Source organism: Octodon degus, unplaced genomic scaffold (genome assembly GCF_000260255.1).
Source record: "Octodon degus isolate 3935 unplaced genomic scaffold, OctDeg1.0 scaffold00090, whole genome shotgun sequence".
Lineage (NCBI taxonomy): Eukaryota > Metazoa > Chordata > Mammalia > Rodentia > Octodontidae > Octodon > Octodon degus.
In genome coordinates, this window is record NW_004524666.1 from 10,621,678 (window position 1) to 10,627,503 (window position 5,826).

Consider the following 5,826-nt stretch of genomic DNA (forward strand, 5'->3'; position numbering starts at 1 on the left):
CTGAGCTACCTCTCCAGCCCAACAGTGTATGTCCATATACCCCTCAAAATTTCCCAAACTAATTTATTTAAACTTCTACCACAAAATACCACACCAATTATATTCCTTTTGTCTTTTTACATTGATAACTGTCAGATCTAAAATTCCCTTAAGAGGCTATATGTGTGAAATATTTCAGTAAATAATTTTTGCCTACTGTCTTTTCCTATGAAACTTTGCTTTCTGATATAACTGACAGTTTAATTATTAGCAGCACTAGAACTATTTTCATGGCATAGTAATTCATATTTGTAATTCATAAAAATCATAAAAGATTTAGATAAAATAACCACTTGTAGAATCTCCAAGTCCCATCTTCTCAAGATAACTTTGTTTTAATTTGGGCTTGTTTTGTATTCGTGGAAGGTTTTATGATGTTAACTGGATGCATGGCACTTCATGAATACTGCTTTTTACAGCTGAGTTTATTACCTTTCTTCCCAGGGATGTCACTATTGGCTTCCACAACTGGTCTTTATCTCATTCCTTTTTGCAAGAGAGCAGTATTACTGATTGTCATGATGTCTGTCTTTGGTATTTCCTGTGGCACTATGGACACAAGTTAATGACTTTCTCCAGTGTCATCTCTGGGAACAGGACAGTACTGCTATGACAATTAGAGCACAATGTATCAGACTGTCATTTGCAATGCTCTTGACTTACTGAGCTGGGAATGGTGTCACCTGGTCAGAGCAGCCCTCCTAAGCAGAGAAAGACCCCTGTCCAGTTGGTAAGTACAGTACGCTGAACAGACTGTCAATTCAGGAGAGACTTTTGCCATTGTAATGTAGGAAAAAATTAATAGTTTAAAATAAAAATTGGTAGTTTAATATAAATAGTTGGCTCTTGTTTTTAAATGTATTTAGTACAAGGTCTCACTACACAGTTTGGACTCGTAGTGATTTTTCTGATTGTAGCCTCCCCAGCACTAGGATTACAGGCATGCGCCACCATGGCTCGTCTTGGTAGCTGGCTCAGAGATCCTGGTAGGCAGGGCCAATACGGCATGTGGTGCCAGGGATCAAACCCCAGTCCCTGCGCTTGCCTAAGCAGGCTCTGAGTATGCTGAGCTATCTTGCTGGTGCCACTTGTTGTCTCTAAAAGCAGAGAGACAGCCATCCATTTTAAAATGCACCCTAGTTACTGAGCTAAGAGAAACTTGTGATATGCACTACTTTTTTTCCTGTTCTTTTGTCCCTCAGAAGTTTTCCCCATTACAGAAGAGTGCCCATCATCACCTCTTTGAACACCTGCTTCATAACATATGTGATATGGGCTTCCTACCAAAGCCACCTTCCTAGCTGCCATTCCATGCTCTAAAATTAGTTGATGGACTGTAGAAATGTTTTATACTTCCATTCACTTTGGTGGTAAATTTACAGGATGCAAATATATGTTTATCTGAAAATATGTGATTTTTTAAAAATGACATCCTGGAGATGTTTAGACAATGTAGATGCAAATACTAAAAGGTGTCTCTGTGTCCTTTAATGGACACAAGAAAGTCCTGAAGTATTCTTCCTGATTGCATGTATCTATCTATGTCTATGACTCTATGTATCCATACATAATTTATATTTATAAAACATGCTTGAAGTGATTATCAGTCCCAAGTACAGAAAGCTTTGGAAATTTGGCCACTGTGTGGTGATTAAAGTTCACCTCAAAATATGTGGAAAGATTTATAAGTAAATGGGCCTACAAATAATATGCCCCAGGCTGATTTTAGTACTATTGTATATGAATCCCTGGCTGAGGTATGTGACTCTCAGAAGCAGTGGTTTGCCACTGGCCCAATTCTATGTACTGTGATAAGAAGTGTTATACTAAAAGTTTTCTGGTGCTGGTGGGTTACAATTGCTTAAACAAAGATTGAATCAGGTTCAGAATTTACTGACTGAGAATGTCAGAAAGCTGCTTCCATGCGATACAGACTCATCCTCCCTCTAATCGTAGTGAACCTTATTTATTTTTAATTTTTTAAAAAATAATCTACAATTTCTAGCTGAAATAATTTTCTGTATCTTTGATTGGTAGGTGGGAAGTCCTTCTCTTGGCTCTATGGGGAGACAAAGGAGCCACACACATGCAGGCCTTACACTTCATTTTGTCTCAGTTGCATTTTTCATGTTGCTTTTGGCAAAAATTGGCCCTGGGGATGACGAAAACAGTTTCAGCCGCCACACAGAGCCCAGCCTTCACCCTCCAGGCCCGAACTGATCACTTGAAGCCAACCCAGACTTTCTGTTTGCAGTACCTGATGACTTGAACTTACTGTGGGCTTGTGCTTCTGTGCGCACTTACATCTTTGCAGATTCTGTCCTCCTGTTTCTTCTGTTTTTCAAGAAAAGCTCAAGGCACAAAAAATCAACAGCATCTGCTCAGGGAGCTCAAAGAGCTAAGCATCACAAGGCCCTGCTCAGCCTCTTTTTTGTGTTGTTCTTTTTTTACGTTGGAGCTGAGATCATCTGTGGCCCTTACATTTTCTCATTTGCAGCCACCCACATTGGCATGGAGGAAAGCGAAGCAGCTGGGCTGAACTCCATCTTCTGGGGGACATTTGCAGCCTGAGGGGCCTAGCGATCTTCTGTGCTACGTGTTTACAGCCTGGAACCATGATTGTGCTGAGCAACACTGGCAGCCTGGTCTCATCTTTATTCCTGGTGCTTTTTGACAAGAACCCGCTTTGTCTCTGGATAGCAAGTTCCGTGTATGGGGCCTCCATGGCTACCACCTTTCCCAGTGGTATTTCTTGGCTTGAGCAGTACACGAGCATAAGTGGGAAATCTGCGGCTTTTTTTTTGTCATTGGTGGTGCTCTTGGAGAAATGGCTATTCCTGCAGTAATTGGAATTCTCCAAGGACTATACCTAGATTTGCCAGTAGTTCTGTACACAAGTTTGGGATCAGCAATGTTCACTGCTGTATTATTTCCTGTGATGTATAAATTAGCCATCTTGCCTCTGGATTGCCAGCAAAAAGGAACTGAAAAGAGCAAGGACCAGAAAGCTTTGCCCCTTGATCCTGGGCTATGAGGAAGAGAATGAAGGGAAGATGCAGAAAAATGGAATGAAATGGATTTGAGGTGGTTGAAGTAAATGATACCATGAGGCATTCTTTTAACATAGATACCTACAAATATTTTGATAGAGCCTGTAGCTGAAGTATCCCACAGTGTATCTCAGATTAGATGAAATTTGAGTTTTCTCTCATTATTATTGGCAGGTTCCCTATGAATCACCTTGTCAGGTACCAGAACACAGTGGACTAACACTTCGAGATTTCCTGATTTCACTGAATAATTGCCACTTCTAAGAGACCTTTTACAGCCTAGGATTTAGCAGATTTTCATCCTTGAGCCAGGGTGCTTTCTTCCTCTCCTGGCCTCTCTGCATCTCTATGAAGGAATTCCAGAAGGAATCTGGGTGACCAAGTAGGTTTTATTGTGCTGTTGGGCCTTGCATGAAGAGTTGTATATCAGCAAATGGGTGGGCTTGACTTGATTGGATGCTGTTGCTCCCTTCCAGGTTTGGCCACTTCTGTACTCCTGCCCTAGCTGATTGGGGTGGTGGGATTTAAAATCCAAAGGGAACTTCCACTGTTGTGTCTATACAAGAATCGTACTAGACTTAGTGACTGCTGCTAATGCTGCAGAACTGGACTGACAGCATAGGTTGTTCTTTGCAACTGGAATAGATAAAGAAGCTCCCTGAAATTTGTAAACTTTTTACAGAATCTATTAGACTTGTTAGTGAACTGTTTGACTTTTTAAGAAAAATAAGTGCTGTCCTGTTAGGGTAGCACTTATACTTGAACCAGCTCTGAGTGAATTTCCTGTTTGCAGGGAGCCCTTATACTCTTGAACTCTGGGCTAAAGTTTCCTAGGCATGCACTTTAGTCATTTAACGTGAGTCTACTGCGCATTTACCATGTTCACCATTCAGGACCCTTGGAGTGAAGCGGGCCAGGCACTGCTGCCTTTCACAGTGCTCATGGTTTACTCTTTCACGTAAGATTTGCTCGCCAGTACCCCATTAGCTGAAGAGCCAGTAAAACATTTTATCATCGTTTCTGTGTAGCTCCACTCATGTAGCTGAGTTCTCCTGCTCTCTTGATTTTTGTGTATGCATATTTCCAGATGTCTCTGGTGTCTTCTTTAAATTAGGTAGTAATTTGATAAAAACGATTAGCCCAGTGCAGATAAGGTTAATCTGTTCTAATGGTGTTTGTAAATAGGATCACAAGTCCGCATCTTGTACAGCAATTAACCACTAAGAAGAATATATGCAGTGTATTATTTGTTGAAACTGTCCTTCCGATTTGATTTGAAACTGTCTCATTGCTATCTGTTTGTCAATAAAACTTTGAAAAAAAAGGTTAATCTGGGTAAAGGCTGCCTAATTGCCCTGCAGCAGAGGACGTAACCCCAGTGTTGGGATTTCCTCACAACAACTAGTGGGTGCACATGGGGGTTGAGCTGGCTGTTGGGGTACAGGTGCCACCATCTCAGGGAAACTGAGCAAGTTCTCAGCTCTCAGCTTTACCCTGATCTCGTGCAGCAGGACAGCAAGGTGCCTTTACCTTGTTGGAAAATGACTCAGAGACAGAAGCATTTCAAAAAGGAAAACTTTACTTTCAAGGAAAACAAGAGCAGACTTGTCTTGCCAAGTAAAATACCACAATATTCAAAGAAAAAAATCAAGAAGTGCTAAGATTTCTGAGTTTGCATTCATCTGTACGTGATGGAAAGACAGCAAGTGCCTCACACGATCGTCAGGCTCATAAAGGTCATAACAGATACCACATGCAGTACGGCAAAAACCATGGCCAAAATTGCTTGTGCCAGGGAGCCAGGTTTTTGTTTTTGTTTTGTTTTTTATTTTACTGTTTTTATTTTTATTTTTTTCCATAATTTTATTGATAAACAAATAGCAACGAGACAGTTTCAAATCAAATTGGTAGGACAGGGGAGCCAGTTTTTATGGGAAATGTTCAAGGTTGTTTAGATGATAATCAGGGAGATTACTCTACAATTTTTGTTTTATCTTAGGGTGCAAAGTGCCTTTTGTCCTCACTGTGATATGGGAAGGACACAGTGATAGTGCAGTGGGGCAAAGTGACATTTTGATTAAGCAGAATCCATAAGGTTCAGGAGAAATGTGGACTAAGGGAAAAAGGTAATTTCAAGATATGTTCTTGTTCTATGTAGGTGATGAGCCTTTGCCTCTGTGTGTGTGTGTGTGTGTGTGTGTGTGTGTGTGTGTGTGTCTGTGTGTCTGTGTGTCTGTGTGTATTTTAAACCCTGGCTGCTTTAAGAATCACCTAACAGTGTTTTAAAATTACTACTCATGGGGCCAGGGAGATGGCTCAGTGGAATAAGTGCTTCCCTGGCAAGGGCAAGGGCAAGGGCCTGAGTTCAATCCCCGGTTCTGAAAAAAAAATAAATAAATAAATAAAATTACTACCCAGCCCTGACTTTTTACTTCAGTACCAATTAATTTGGTCTGCAGGGAAGTGTGTGTACTGACATTTTAAGCTAGCATGGTTTAAGTGTAATTCTCAGCCCACTTGGAGAATCATTGCCTTTGCTGGTGCAAAAACTGGACCCTCTGCTGATCAGAGGGATTTTTTAGGCTATTCCACAACTTGCTTACAGCATGCTGCTTCCTAAGTGATTGGTACTCTTTGTACCTTCTCTGAACGAGAAGCCGAGAGGAACAGGTCTCCTGTTTTCTGTGACGTGCACTGATGCTTGGCCCAAGGAAGTGGATAATGAATACTGAGGCTC

The 5,826-nt window shown here is 41.1% G+C and overlaps 1 pseudogene; it reads left to right on the top strand.

Annotated features, from left to right (window-relative positions):
• The window catches only part of LOC101576252, a 4,146-nt pseudogene extending 703 nt beyond the window's left edge, over positions 1-3,443 (top strand).
• The last annotated feature ends 2,383 nt before the right edge of the window (positions 3,444-5,826 follow it).